At 35.8% G+C, this 17,175-nt stretch overlaps 1 protein-coding gene across 2 annotated transcripts in view; it reads left to right on the forward strand.

Moving 5' to 3' along the window:
• The window catches only part of LOC5567150 (serine proteinase stubble), a 544,997-nt gene that overhangs the window by 232,027 nt on the left and 295,795 nt on the right, over positions 1 to 17,175 (forward strand). For both annotated transcript variants that reach the window (XM_021853116.1, XM_021853117.1), the window contains exon 4: positions 2,783 to 2,854. The gene's annotated coding sequence lies outside the window, so the exon portion shown is untranslated. The remainder of the gene's footprint in view (positions 1 to 2,782; positions 2,855 to 17,175) is intronic.

The raw sequence follows: 17,175 nt of genomic DNA on the forward strand, positions 1-17,175 counted from the left end.
CCCGGCAAACTTTGTCTTGCCATCAAGTAGGCTGTTGGAAAACGTCAAGAAAATGACACTTTAGTCTTCTTCCGTTTTCCCGATTATTCCGGAGACTTTCCTGAACTTTTTCCTTGCACAAACACGTCACATCCCTTGAGGATTGCAACGGTGAAAACCTTGCGTCGTTCCGTTGACCCGTTCTCAAGCCATTTCGTGACATACAAACACCACTCCATTTTTATTTATGTAGATAGATAGATATGTTCGAGCAACTAAGTGTTGTTCGCATGTTTAATTATTACATTATTAAATGAAAAAAGCAATAGCATGACTTTTTGGTCGACCTTTTAAGAAGCAGCAACCACTGTGCAATGACGACGAGACTTCACTCGGTCTGCCTAGAGGGACCCTGTGGTTCGGCCGAAAGCAGCATGAAAGCGGACAAGGTGCGAAATCATCTTTTCTTTATCGTGGATTTTCTTAGACCTCCCCCCCTCCTCTCTTGCGGCCTATCTGCACTTTTCCGAACATCAGCTTTTTTTTTTTGTTTGCAGATTTACACCTTTTGATGCAGTTATTTCTGGTGATGGTGCTGCAGATCGACCACTCTTCCGCGTCACCGAAGAATGTTGAGGTACGAAGTGACCGCAAGCTGCTGACCAAATGCGACATTCAGGGCTTCAATTTAATCCTTTGGCCTAATAGATGGATGTCGGTGGTCGGGGGATTATCCACTTCTGGAGCAACGAGTAACCACAATTACTGTTGGATAACAACCTATTGATGGCTGGTGGATCTGTAACCGGTAGTTTACCTGTCTGGGGTAGCGGATTATACAGATGATGTAACTTGATAGGGAGAGGCACGCATGAATGCAAGGGTGTTATCTTGAGTTATGAAGATGTTCGTGGCTTTGTTTGCATACTGTCATGTTTGAATGGTTAGAAATAAATGCATTGAAAGTGCATTGACTCTTGGATAAAATGTTAAGCGTTGTCGAAACAATTTGTTCTTACGCATTACTTATCCACTAAAATAGAGCCTGTTTATAAGCTCGGTTTGTGTGAGAACTTTTGTTAAACCTGATGGAATTTTTGACATTCTCATCAAGAAACTTACAAAAATTAACTGGTCGTTCTTGGTTGATATCTTTAAAAAAGTTTTCAGTTGGCATATTTTCCTGACGAATGGAAAAAGTGAAGGTTGTACCAATTTAAGAACCGGACAAAAATCCTGAAGATGCTTCTAGCTATAGTCCAATCCGTTTGCATTCCTCCATCAGTAAACTTGTTGAATAGGTCATTTTAAACATAATGATGGTCCACATCAATGAAAATTCAATTTTCGGCAATGAACAGTTTGAATTCCGCCATGGACATTCGACAACTCATTGACTTTTACGTGTAACATATTTGATTCGTTCCAACAAATCTGAAGGTTATTCTACTGATCTTGCTCATCTAGACATAGAAAAAGCATTCGACAGTGTTTGGCATGAAGGCTTGATTGTAAAATTGGAAAACTTTAATTTTCCAACATACATTGTTGGAATAATTCAAAGTTATCTGTCAAATCGTACACTTCAAATAATTATCAAAACACCAAGTCTGAAAGACTACCTGTTAGAGCTGGTGTTCCTTAAGGCTTGTTGAAGTTATGTGAAGATTAAGTGAATTCAATTCACGTAGTATGACGGTTTACAAAGTATATTTTCTGTTTCACCTTCATCGTTTGTTATTGTTGTCTTGACATCTCGATAAGTTGTAACTCAATTACCAACAAAAAAAAAGTTAATTACAGGATTCCCAGCATTTTTTCCTCCCAATAATGCGTGCGAACAACTAGGCCAACAAGAAAAACATCTCACTTAATAACAGTCATTTTGGCTGCTGTTCGATCGATCGATCCCGACATCACACGGCTTCATTCGTTGTCGGCCACCGATCTCTTGGGAAAGTTTTCGGCGAAATTCTTTCGTGTCCAGGTCATAAGCTGTATAATCATGTTAATTTTCACGGGGTGGTACACGGGTTAATAACTTTATTGGGGACCATAGCCCGCATCTGTTGACCAGTCTGAATGATGCATACGGTTTCGACACCTCTTGATCAGGAAATGTCAGTCGTTTGTGTGATATGAAGTTGTTGTTGTCTACAATAATGCTGCTCGATCGATCGATGATCGAAAGAAAAAGGATAATGAGTTTGTTTAGCAAGATATTTTGAAAGTTTTAATATTATTCGAATGTTGTATGAACGAAGAGCAGGTATGGTGGTCTTGAAGTATATGGGTTTAATCCCAATCACATGCCTTCTCTTTTTTCCATTAGTGTTCTCCTTTCACGATTCAATCAACTGGAAATACATGTTACTATAGACAGTGACAAAAGTTATTATTCAAATGCTGTTTTTCAATACAAAATGCACAAGTATCTCAGCTAACAGTAGTGAAATCCGAATGACAATGCATTCTGTTATTGCAGTGAATTCAACACATTGCAGTCATTGCTTATAAACTTTGATAGGGATGTTAAAAGTCATAATAAACTAAGATCAACCGAAATATTGTTCAATAGAAAACCGGTAGGTTATGGGAACAATTTTCTATGACAAAAAGATCCTGGACCGACCGGAAATCGAACCATGACCCTTCAGCATGGCTTTGCTTTGTAGTTGCGAACATTACCACTAGGCTAAGAAGGCCTATTTAAACAAAAACTTTACGACCCACCAAAAACCATCTTATTAAAAAAAAAAGTTTTATTTTAACTTTCACGCATTTTTTCTTGTTGTCTTTACAGGCTCGCCGACATGCAATTAAATTGAAAGATTACAAAAACCTTTAAATGGAACCCCACTCTCGAGGCTGCCGGGTAAGTTTTGCGAAAATTGTACTTTCTTTGTGTAGCAACATAAATAATAATTAAATTTCATTAATTGTTCATTATCTTCATCTTGACATTTCAATGAAGTACATTTTTTTTAAATGCTCTCAAGGTGCAGTTTTTTTTCACAGATTTTTTGGACTATTTCTTTGAATAAAACAAAAATCTAGCTTCCAGAGGAAAATAACTAAGCAAGCTACTAAATAAATCATTTGTTTGTAAAAATTCACATTACAAATTAATTATACACTACGAAAAACTTAACGTTAATTACATGTTGAGCAAAATCCTAGATGATCCGTGATCTGAATCAGTTTAATGTGACGGAAAATTACGTCATGAATACCGTAAATTTACGTCTGTGTATTTTAGTTAATCATATGTTTATACACGATGCAGAATAACCTCAGGAAATCTATCATTTTACGATGGAATGAAGAATATCCAGTTGAATACGATTGTAGCTATGAAAAACCGTTTAAGCTATGTAAGTTTTTGTCATATGCACCTTTGCAATCAGATATAAAAAAAATGCATCAAAATCGACACTTTTTAGTTATCAATTATAAAATTCGAACAACTTTCATACAAATAATTATGTTTTGCTGAAATCTATGACACAACGTTGAAAGAAAAAACGTCGAAAGACAAAAGATCAGAGGGACTAAAGGTCGAAGTAGAAAAAGAAAAAAACAAAAGAAAATTGCAACGTTTTTACTTAAAAAACAAACATTTCGTTCCTCGCAAAAAAAATCTCGTTTGACTTTAGTATGTAACAATGAGAGATTCTATCCCCTCGCGCTCTCCTTTGATTATAAAAATGCAATACTAAAGCTTTTCGGAGGGGTTTCCACTATAAATCGGAAGACAATATCCTTGGCTAGCGTTTCACATAAAAAGACGCTAAATAGAGTTTAATATGGCACAATTATTGGTTGAAGAGAAAGTAAACAAAGCGACCTTCTCAATATTAGATAGGTCATTTTGAAAAGTTACGCGAGACGTTAAGTAAAAAAATCGATGTCTTGTCGTTCGATCTTGACGATCGTGACCATGACTTTAAGCTATACACTAAGTTTTTTTTTCCGTCGGTTGACGTCCGCGTTAAAAACACGTTATCTAAAACATCACCTCAAAAAACACGTTGTTTAACAACACGATTTAAAAACGCGTTGTTTTTTCACAAAACGACGTAAAAAACTCTTTTTTACCAGGAATTGCAGAAAACGATTTCACTTGATTTAGGAGCACGATCAAAGCAAGCTTATAAAAACATCCACTCTGTAACGGTTCGAGACCGTCAATATTTGACAAGTTGAAACAAGCTTGATAAATAATCCAGCGAACGAGAGCCCCCCAGAGAGAGTTATGATCAAATCTGAGCTGAGTCGTTAAACTGGCTGTCATGATTATTACAGAGAGAAATAAGTTAGATATTCTTCCAATTTTCTTAGGATTCAATATCTGTTTTCGGCGTTTCATGACTGTACAAATCTGGAAAGATTCACGAATTAGGCGAAACTGACGAAATGTATACAATTTAAAAAACTATAGTGGTAAAATTGTAGCTTGATTGTCTATTCACTGCACTTGAACTTCTCCCCTTTCGATAATTTAACTATTCAAAATACGCAAATTTGTAGAAGACGAAACTTCATCTCATGCAAAACCACACACTGTATTGATTACGCCTGTGTTTTTGTTTATCACAGTGATGGGCGCATCTGAAATCGAAATCAAAACACGGCGAGAGTAAACGGCGACACTACAAACAAAAAATAAACAAGGCGTACATGGCGGGATTAATTGAAACCAGAATGAAAACACGGCGCAAAAGTAATAGGCGACACTGAAAATAATATCGTTTACAGGCTCATAACATTGGGCGATACTGGCATTCTTGAGTGCGTTTAAGGCGAAACCTTATAATATTTTTTTTATTACGAAATAGCTAGGAAAATTGAAGGAGATGTGTGTGGTATTGATGGGGATTTTGAAACTAGGTTTATTAAATGTGTATTAAAGTGATATAGTTTAAGTTGGAGTATATTTTCTCCAATTGGGATTAAATATTGCACATGAAAATTTCATTGGTTATTTTCTCATTGTTATTGATTTGTCAGATAGGCCCTTATCGCGAATCCCTCTCGAAATCATTGTTTTGTTTGATTATTTTCCGACGCAGTTTTTTTAAGATAAAAAAACGCTGGTTTTCACTTCTTATTAAATGACTTGATTTTTTAACGTGATACCGCGTGAAAACAAACCTTTACAAAAACAAACAAAAAAAAACGCGTTGGAAAAACTTTAGTGTACCGTTTTACTCATATAACGGACACTTAAGGCCTCTTTGAAGTGTGAGCCACCTAAAAGCATATATACGATTCCTCAGCATTATCATGCTGTCAGGACACTTACTTTTCGAATGGTAGGTGAAGATTTGAATTCCCCAACTTCAACAAATTTAAATAAATTGAAATGTGTGCCCTCTTCATGATTCTTATTTCGGACACCACCTCACTTTTGCTTCTTATTCCGGACGCTTTGATTCGAAATCCGGACAGCTCATGAAAAGCAATGTTTGAAAAGTTAAATCGATAAATAAACACTACCAGCCATTAGAAAAACGTCAAAACTAATTGGTCGTGCTTAAAAAGTTTGCATACATTTTTTTTCGCCAAAACCTTATTTATGCATGAAACGTAGAGAAATGGTGTTACTTTTTTGCACGGGTTTTAAAATTTTGAATTGATTTTTTTTTTGCACGGTACGCATTCCTCGTGGAAAAATTTAAACTTTTTTTTTAAACCCTTATATGTATTATAGTTTTCTTACAGTGTCAAGCTTAACTCGTTAAATATAAAAAACAAATAAAATTTTAAAGGTTTAGTTCGAATGATTTAGTGATTTAACCAAAAACAGAAATGCTATTACAAGTGTGTTCACTGTAGCTTTAAGAGTTCCATGAACTGCTGAGTGCTTAAAAAGTGTGATTGTGCATTTTCAAGATTACCTATTTATTTAGTGGTTGTTCAGTGTGTTTCCGTGGCTTCTGCATCAATAACTAGCGGTTTGTCAGCGGAATATTTCGCTACTATGTAATTCAATTTCAATGTTATGGAGAAATTTGGTAAGAGAATTCCTTTTTTTTCTACATAATTTATGTGCATATTTTGCATTTGGAAACAGGAAGGTTTTGATATTCTGGTTTTCTCTAACTTCTTTGTTTTTTGATTCCATCCCGTTCGCTCCACTCGACAGAGATCTTAAAATAGCTTTTACAAGCTGTCGTCGCTACCATCAGCTCTTATACAAACATAATTCAATTTATTTTGTTCAAACTTAAGAGGCCTTGGTTTGAAAACGCAAATATTTTTAGTTGATATGACAAAATCATCGACATTTTCAACAAACTGTCAAAATCAAATCAATTTTAAACTATTCCTCTTTATAACCTTTAATGATTGACTACCATCAAATGGTCCTTTTTTTATTCCGGGGGCTAATTTGGACGCTCACTTTTTGGGTTTATTTGCTGCATAAATATTAATCTGAGCCGTGTTGTGTCTTCAGCACTTTTATTGACAGCACTTTTATGCTCTACAACCAGGAATATTTTTTTAATGTAAACTCCATTAACAATAACAGGATAAACAAGAACATATATTAAAAATATCTGAACAAACATTCACAAGGTACAAAACATTTGCTATGCAAACATTGTTTGATTTTTTTATACATCGTGGCAACTTGTTAGGAGCATCACAAAAGTATCTAATTATTTTGTTTCATAGAAATTTGTGATAATTTTATGTTGAAAATAGTTGTTTGATCAACATCATTGATCAAAGGTCTTAATTTTACGACTTTTATTTCATTATAAAGTATTGGTTTGCATATTTTATAACACAAAACAAGTTAATAACTATAAAATATACATATATTCTAATACGTATAAACAGTAAACTCACAACATTATCATTTAAAATATATTTTACGGTCGTTTTTCACATGAATCTGCAGTACAAATCAATTTCATCCTTCAACTACTTAAAAATAACTACTCTAACGCCATTTCAAAATTGTTGAGAACCAAAATTAAATGCTTATAACAAAATCAAAATTTTAATAGTTAACGAACTTGCAAAACATAATTCTCATGTTTCATGGATTGCACTTGAAAAACTTACTTTGAATTACAGGAATTAATGAGATCCTTCTCATATCGTTCATATAATATTATGAATCAGAATGAATATTTTTGTACAAAACTAATAAATAATGGCAGTACTTGCTAGTTACACCATTCGTTTGCATCGAAAATCAAGCAGTCGTATCTGACAGTTTAATTTAAAAAGAAGTAAACTTCAAGTTCCGTACCGCAAACTAAAAACTATGAATAGCATGTTTTGCTGAAGAGTGTTATACAGGTATGCGTATTTTTTTCGAGCCTAACAATTTTCTGAATTATGTTCATCAATTAAAACGTTTTTTATCACAATGGACGATAATCTATAGAATTTTTTTTAACATATCGAAAAAAAAAAAACAATTGCGTTGATATTCGTAAATGTCCAAGTTCGCCCAGTTTTTATCATTCCCGAGAGCGAGCAATGGCGCTTAAGCCTAGGCTAATCAGCCTAGGAAATATCTTTATTTCATTCCAGAGATGTGAGTACCACATTAGCCACGTCACTTCCAACGTTGTCGGACACATTCTTTTTTTATTTTTATTTTTTTTTTAAATTTTAATCACCGCATGGCTTTGTCATCATGCGCATTTGTTGGCACTATTCCAGTGAACGCGATACTACTCAAAATGGAAGGGTGTAAGGAATGTGATGATAGAATATGATTGATAGAATCATAAGCGAGCGATGAGAGAAATGAATAGAAGTTCAAAACTAGCAGAGGGATAAATTGTTGCCTAATGTCATGGTCTTGAATGGCTACATTTTGTAGTGTTGGTCACTTCTAACAGGCAAAACTTTGTCGTCTCACCCTGATAATTATATTGTTCGGTTTAATTTAAAGTTATATCGATCTATGCCATATTTCGAGGATTCATACGAATGTCGCGTTACTTATCGGATTTTTTGCACCTCATCTCATATGCCCCTAATTTACCCAAATGATGAAGCGAACAAATCATAAAGTTTTCCTAAAAGTGGTAAATAATTGTTAATCGTACACGTGATATTATCACTTTTAGGACTTAACAAGCACGGCTTGAATTTGACTGTCTGAATAATCAGAATTCACTTTAAAAAAGCTAACAACATGAGTTTGGGCTTGCTCATTAATAAATAAAGCTTGTTTACATTTTTGCTTGTACATATTATTGTTGTAACGGGAAGTAACGCATATTAGCTCAATGAGAAAAATAATTTCAATGCAATGAGCATGCCGTTGCTCAGTGGAAAATAATACCTCCTTTATTGGTTTATGCGGTATATTTTCATTTGTTTTCCTATAGTTGCGGTATCCGTTGTTTTCTTATGGGATCCTCCATTATAGGAACATTTTACCGCAACTATTGGTACAAGTGAGAACAGTTGTAGCAGTTTTGACTAAGGGTATGCGAAATACCGAATGATTCCGCCAAACACGCTTCGAAACGAAATTCCGCGGAATTCCACGGAACTCATACAAGCGGAATTTTTATTTTACGATTTCGTTTCGTTTCGCTAAAATGTAAAAATATTTCCGCGGAAAATTAAATACAAACGGAATAAAACGGAATTTCGCGAAATTTCGAGTTTTATTTCGAACAAAAACGGCATAGTAGCACGCATCGAAGATTTGCGCAACCTGAGTAGATGCAGAACATTGCAAGCCAGTACGGTCGGAATCCGCGAAAAAGATTCCGGGGTATATGTAACGTATTTTATATAAAAAGTAATAACAAAACCGTGCGATGTCGATCGTGTTAACTTATGACGATATGATGGAGCCGTTGGTTTGCAGCCAACTAACGGACGAAGACAGAACAGATGATATGTAAGTTTATCATTGTGGTATCGGAACACTTTGCGGTTAAGGAGAAAGCGAATCAATACCACACTTCAAAACTTCAATAGCACAAAACTAGGGATCCAGACGTCTATTCAAGCTGAAAACTTGATCCTGGGTCATTTCCTGGCCAATCGATCAAGTTTTCAGCTTGAACCGCTACTCTTCCCCTCTTGAAGCGTAACACAATTCCCACAATCACTTATTATCACAAGTATCGGATGCAAAATACCGCTAGACATGCCAATACAACCCAAGTAACCATAAGCACTAATAATAAGCCCTTAATCAGCATCATAGATGCGTACATGCATTATAATAGCACCACAATTGCTTACACACCTTATAACAGCACTTCCGCTGCATAGAAACCCTATTACAGCATCATTAATGCTTCTAAGCCTGATGAATACAAACATTGAATAAGCACTATATTGGCTTTATATTCGAATACAGGGCATGTGTTTTGATAGATATACCACGTGCTTAATGTTTGCATATAGTGGTAAGAGGGAGTCAAACATAAATCTTCTCACTACTACAATTGCAGGTTTTATGACGCAGAAAAGTGATGGTTTAAATTGGTCACTTTTCTTTCCAATACTATTCATCTTAGGTGGCCGTAGGAGCAAAGGAGCAGGACAACAACTCAACAATACGGGTGTCGCAGGTTCGAGACGCAAAATGAGGGATTTCATCATCATAAACCGAGGATCAAAATGTGGCAATTGCAAGTACATATAAAATATATATAAAACTGACATGCATCAAATGATTACCCTATATGCGCATATAATGCTGTTACCGTGCCGCATTATCGTGCTTACTGGTTACTTGGGAATACTGAGTACCGACATCAAAGTTTCAAACTTTTCTAGTTTAACCATCGCTTGATCGAATTTGACGGAATTTTTGAAAAAAAAAAACAAAAGAGTTATATTTTTGATTCATGAATTTGTAATTTAGGGGCCCATATAGCCGTAGCGGTAAACGCGCAGCCATTCAGCAAGACCAAGCTGAGGGTCGTGGGTTCGAATCCCACCGGTCGAGGATTTTTTCGGGTTGGAAAGTTTCTCGACTTCCCAGGGCATAGAGTATCTTCGTACCTGGCACACGATATACGCATGCAAAAATGGTCATTGGCACAGTAAGCTCTCAGTTAAAAACTGTGGAAGTGCTCATAAGAACACTAAGCTGAGAAACAGGCTCTGTTCCAGTGGGGACGTAATGCCAGAAAGAAGAAGAAGAATTTGTAATTTTGAATTTGTTGATTTTTTTTTGAATTTAGGTCCAAATTTGGGATTCCTAGGTTATTTCAAAAAGGAAAAATACAATAGTTTTTTTTTCGATTTTTTTACATCCACGAGAAATCAAAAAACAAGGCAAAAATGAAATTTCGCAAATTGACAGACGGCTTGTCTGAACGAACATAGATGAACTTTCCAATCTATTTTGCAGTTCTTCTATGCTATGTTGTTCAGGTTCCAAACTTTTTTCAAAACTTTCAAACATTTTTTAAAATACTTTCGAGGCTCAAAGTTTATTGAAACGGAGATGAACCAGCCTAGGGCTGAAAATCTCCTTAATAAAGCTATAATAATAATAGTTTATTGAAAACTTAATTTTTTAACAGTTTTAACAAATAATCTGAAAAAAAAACTCTACACTCCTCAAAACCCCATTTCTCTTAAAAGTCGTCCAGGAAGTCCGTCACAGATTTTTGAGGATCATTTATTTAGCTTGAGAAAACTAATGGAAATACTTCGAGTTATTTCTAATTTGTTTGTTTCAATCATTAATCCATTAATTTATACGTGGATTACTCTAAAAAAATCCATTCTCCCAGATTTCTCGATTTACTATTACTGCCATGTATGGAGGTGATGCCTCCAAGAATTAATTCAGTTTCTTTAGGAAATTTATTGGGAACTCACAAATAAACTTAACCAAGAGATAATGTATTTATCACTTTTGCAGATCTTCCAAATTTATATCGATTGTTTTCTCGTTAAACTTCATGGATTCTGTCAAATGTTATTTGATTTAATACTCTAGCAAATACTACAGCAATTATTCAGGTAATTATTTTTTCTTCGTCTTTTTCTTTTTAAAATTGTCAACTGGCGGTATGTTCCAACTGGGACAGAGCCTGCTGATCAGCTTAGTATTTTCATGGGCACTTATCCAATTGTGCCCCGAATCACATTCTGTCAAGCCACAAAGCAAACAGTAAATCCAATAAAAAACGAAAACCATTATTCCATGTTTTATTGTGGCTTTTGACATAACATCACCACTACATAATTTTTAAATACATTGTAAAGGACTTTTAAAATTTAATAGCTTGTGGGCTCAACAGAATATTGTTGAGATTGTATTAAATATTTGCGACTACTTTGCGATCCACTTCTCAGTTGTAGCCTTTTAAGATCACCCACCTATCCCCTTGAACGTTATGAAATTTGTGAATGGGCATATATCAAACAAGACATAAGTTTTGTTCTTGAAAGTCAGATAAGTTTCCAACACGATAAGATCCCAAATCAGACCGAGATTCAAAGTTGCCACCATCAGCAAGGTTTGCCTGAATACCGCAACTGACTTTGCGCAGCGACACACATTGCGCATTTAGCTGAAGCAGTATATATAACGTTGCAATACTCTCTTTGTTTGAATGTTTCATAGTTGCTTATTTTTCTTGCAAGATTTTAAAAAAATACACAAAATTGGGCCTTAGGGGTGCAACGTATGGTGCGTCCACGCAGATAAAAACGTACGGAATGTTTATTGCAGATAAAATAACTAGTGTATTTTTGGCAGTTTGGTTCTCTTCTTCATAGGACATATTTGTCCCCCAAATCTATTACAACTAAAGTCTAACAGTAAGAGGTACGTAGTATAATATAAATATTGCTAGCCCATTTGATCACAAAGCCTTCCATCTCCCTGACAAATTGAACAGAGCTGTCAAAAGTACACGAAGTCACTCTACGGGTATGTATACCAAAATCACCACTACGCAAAGAAATTTCGCGGAATATTTAGGAAAATTTCGTTTCGTTTCGAAACATTTCGTGAGAATTTGAATTTCGTTTCGTTTTTACGAAATATTTCAATTATTCGTTTCGTTTCGATACGAACGGTGCTGAAAATTCCGCATATCGTTTTGTTTCGTACCGCTATGGAAAATTCTCATATCGCATACCCTTAGTTTTGACGGCATTTCATAAATTTGAACAATGTTTTCAACTATTTCGTGTATCAACAAGCCAATACGTCGATTGCCAGTGTCGGTTATGTGGCTAATTCAATGATATCAGTATAAATGGTACTACCGCAACTATTGGAACACCCACAACTAATGGATCACTTACTCTATATAAGTTTTTGCATATTTGATGCTCACCAGCACCTCCTAGTAGCAGTTTTTTTTGAGTTGAGCAGACATGCAGCAATAGCTAACGAATTTAGTTTGAATTGCTTCAAAATAAGTCTTTAGTTTACATTTGAAAAAAAATTATGTTGATAAAAACGGTATAATTTCTTGACAAAAACGGAACATGCTTGCATCGAGTTTGAAAACCACTAAGAGAGAGGAGACAGCTCACTGACAACTTGTTTTCTTGCCTTCTTTGATTTTTTCTCTAATCCTTGGGTTGTGCACAACAGTCAGATGAACTTATTTTGGTCAAAATCGATTCTACCTCATTACTCCGAATGCCATCACCCAGAATGCCATTAACCCGAATGCCATTACCCCGAAATCCAAAACCCCGAGCTCCAAATGAGAAATGTGATCAATGTAATCATGTCAACATAATTGTAAAATCGGGCAAATAGCATTCGGGGTAATGGACACTTCATGCTGTTCACTATGATAAAGGATATGAATACTTAAAAATCAAAAGCAATTTGCCAACACACAACTATTTATTTAGGTATTCAACTTTTTAAAATGTAAGATCATCGAAAGACACATTTACATCTTACATTTTTGCGACGTAATTGACACATAATTTGTCTCTGGTAGATTTGGGTCTGCTGAATCTAGTTCCCAGAAGTTTTCCAGCACGTCACAAATTTTTACTACAGGTCGTAAAAGTTGTATAAAACACTGGTTTCATTGATATTTGATTTATCAAAAAAAAATGTGATTCGATCCACCAAGCATGCAAAATAAAACTTAAACTTTCATTTTAGATATAATTTGGTTGAAATTACACGATAAAATTTAGATGAAATCGATTTTTTTTCAACATGTATGCAATCTCCATAGAACATTTGTGGTTTCTCTTATACGGCAAAATACAATACTTTTCGAAACCAAAAAAAAACTTTTTGGCTTCGGAAGTATTACGAACTTTGTTGATAAATACTGTTATACACATGAAGTTTAAGTTCCGAGGCAAATAAATTGCCATACAATAATATTTATAAAAATGGTAATGGATGCAAAAAAAACCTTTCATAAAACATACAAGCTTACAGAGTAAGCAAGAAAGGATGGATACATAGTAAACTGCAAGTATTTGCAAATTCTCGAATGGGTTCCATTGTACAAGATTAGGATACATTGACCAAAATCTAAATCTCAACATTAGCTAGCAAAAAATATAAACCCTTCCAACAAATGTCCATGTCGAGTTGCATACGCGTTCCTTCACGATCGTGAGAGTATCCAAAACGAGATCACCGTGATATGTTTTGACACTGAAGCACTCAACGATAATGGACATTGTTGAATATATGTTTCAATTCTTATGGCAGAAGTAAAGATACAAAAGCATTCAACTCATCACAACGACAGTGCCACCTTAATAACACCATTCATATTTTCTATCCTCGGGCAGAACGCAGTGAACCAGTTTAATATTGAACCCGAAATCATACCATCCAGCCTTATCGCAACTCTTTCCAGCTCGGTTTTTAATAACACCGCAACTAAACGAAAAATACCCATGAATGAGTGAACTGCGCGATACCAAACAGGCTACTGCATTTCAGTCACATAAACTCATAAATGCATGGGCGGCAATGCCGGAGCACAGAAGGTGCAATAAAAAGCAAAATATGCCTCATATTTTATTCATTTATTCCACTTTGGGCGCCTCCTCCATTTCTCAGTCGAATATATGGGGGAAAATGCGCCCTCTAAGGAGTAACTTAGGTTTAACTGTAAATTTAGTCGAAAATGTTATCCTAGTTGTGTTTAGAGGTAAACAGCATGTAAAAGCTTGCAGTTACTAAAGACAGTCATTGGGTTGAGGAAATGAATACAAAAAAAAAAGAAATTATAGTCAACGATTTCTAAAACGTACAAAGGGGTATTATGCGCCATCCCAGTTCCAAACGAATTATTGGTGGCAAAATCCAGATATTTTTCAAATGTATTGGCACGTTTTGACCCGTCGGCGCATTTAACACCTAGTTCTCCTATACAGATGGCATCAAACTCACGCAGTCCGATTTGGTGGCACAATCCAGACCAGAGCGCGATGTGAGATGCATTTCATTTGCCTTCGCACCGGTTGCACGCTGGTTGCAACGACAGGTCTTGAGCGGAAAACAACCTTGAGGCGATGCCATATGGTCCTTCAAGCCAGCCTCAATGGGACACAGGTAGACAATCGGAAATTAAAAACTGGAAGTTATGATGCGCGAACAAATTTCGTTAAAATAATGAAACCAACTACCCAAGTGTACACATTCGAATAATAATGAGAGAAATTTGTGGAATTGAAATGTGTGATCTTTGACAATTGTTGCGGAAAATGCGATCCCATAATTGCTCATGTAATTTCATGAGCGTAAGAGGAGGGCCATTTGACATTGTATTCCTTACTATTAAAATTATTTATTCAGTGCGCATCGTACCCTCGTACTGTGCGTACACAAATTCTTTCTGCTCTTCCGTCTCTTCATCAACGAAAAATTCTAACAGAAAATGTAAGTACTTCTAGTTATTGCCTGCATCTGATTTTGACTGAACAATTTTATTAAATGATTGTTCGAAACCGTTCAAATTTACACTTTTTTTATATTTTGAATTAGAATGCACGTGAATGCAAGAAAACGAGCTGTTTAATTTTCTAACAACCAATAACATGCATAAGCCAATTATTACTGGAATCTATTTGAAATCTGGATCCTTTCTTTTTTGTAATTGTAATGATCGAATGGATGGAGCATGTCTTGAAGTTGCAATCATCATACATTAGTCTATTTTCGTCATTAGAAATCACAGTTTTTGAAACTTCAGGTGTTTCTTTTGAAACACAGCTTGGTAAATATACTTTCATAGCTGCTTATTTTTCTTTTCAATGCACTGGACAGCAAGTCAATTTGCTTCAAACTGACTTGCGAAATTTGACTCGCAAAATGTCATTGGTGATTTTAATGCAAAACACCGTTCATTGAATAATTCTTAAAGCAATTACGACGGCAGAATTTTATTTGATGAGCGCTCTTCAAGATATTTCTCAATTCAATACCCTGATAGCCCTACATGTTTTTCATTGGATTCCTTCTGCGATTAATTAGGTCCTCACCGATTCTTGTCACCTTTGTAGCCAACTGGTTACTCACGCTGGTTTTGATTTTGTTCATTCCTGTCTAGATTTATCATATAGAAACTTCAAACTTGTGGAGCTTATCTGATGCTTACGCCGTGAAGTTCAAACAAGAGGTAATTTTAATTTGTGAAACATAAATATAAGTCATGACAACTGACTGACTGTCCAGTCTATTACCATAATGCTATGCGATTATAAACTCATTCATGACAAAACTCGATCTACCACATCAACTTAACCAAATGTCATCCAAATAAACACAAATACAGTGTTAAATGAAGCAATCAAACAAACGAAACGGAAAGACCAACTCGCTCGTCAACGTCCGAACAGAAAAAAAAGAATGAAATTCGAAAAATAAACTCACGCCCATTCCCCTCCCACACTCCCTTCTCACAAACCGCGACGAAAATGGATGACAAGGATGGAACATAAACATAAACAAAGCATAAATCAATCCAACACCACCGTCCCATTGAGTCGGTTGAAATATGCCTTGGTTTATGCTCAAAAGCAGTCAGAGTGAGCTTAACGCTACTAACCATCCCAACCGCCGCGCCGCTGCCACAATACATATTTCCAAAGAAGGCGCACTGTAACGTTTTAAACGCCAGAACAAACGACGAACCTTATGTTTAACGTGCCTTCCTCGCGGAGTTCAAAGTTGTTTGTTATAGATTTCTATGATGATCATAAGTCTGTCGCAGCCGGTGAACACAACACTGTTTGGATAGACCCATCATAGACTGCAGGGGAACAATTTTGCATCTCTGCATCTGTAGTTTTACGTGCTGTGGGGTTGGTGACGAACGACTCAGAGTAAGGTTCAAATAGGCGTAGCTAGGTTTTTTAAGAGGGCAAAGTTTTCATGGTTTTCGTGATTTACGTAGATTTCGTGAATATCTAGTTTTTGCTTTATTTGTGATTTTCATGGATCTATGATTTTGTCTTGAATCACGATGCTCATTCGAGAGTATTTCAATGTTTAATATTCAAAACAGTTTTTGTATACTAGATGGAATTATTTTTTGCGTTTCTCCAGAAATAGGGGTTTCTGGAATTTATTCAGAAATTGCTTTGAATATTCTTTCAAGAATAAATACAAACATTTACATTAGTGTTATTAGTTTCAAGGAATTTATTTCTGGATCTTAAAATTTGGGATAATATTTCTGTAGAAATATACGAGGTCCAGTTTCACGAGATTTTGTGGTGAGTTGAGGTTCATTGTAACTAATACGTTTCACAAGAATTTTTGCTTGATTTTTATTGGTCTTGCTAGAAAACATATGACAAAATGGTAAAATTATGAAAATTCGCTTTCTTTGCACATAAGATAACATCACGAAATCATAGCTTCTTTGGGACTTACTTACTTACTTATTTTGCTTTACATCAATTATCTTGATAAAGCCTCGCCAACAATAATTCGCCAATTCACTCGGTTCATGGCCGCTTCTCTCCATCCTCGACTGTGACCCACGCTCTCCAGGTCCTGGTGCACCTGGTCAATCCACCTAGCTCTCTGCTCCCCACGCCTTCTTGTTCCGACCGGATTCGTAGCGAACACTATCTTTACAGGGTTGTTGTCCGGCATTCTTGCAACATGCCCTGCCCAGCGTATCCTTCCAGCTTTAGCTACCTTCACGATACTGGGTGCGCCGTAGAGTTGAGCGAGCTCGTGGTTCATCCTTCGCCGCCACACGCCGTTCTCCTGTACGCCGC

This window comes from Aedes aegypti, chromosome 3, assembly GCF_002204515.2.
Source record: "Aedes aegypti strain LVP_AGWG chromosome 3, AaegL5.0 Primary Assembly, whole genome shotgun sequence".
Classification (NCBI taxonomy): domain Eukaryota; kingdom Metazoa; phylum Arthropoda; class Insecta; order Diptera; family Culicidae; genus Aedes; species Aedes aegypti.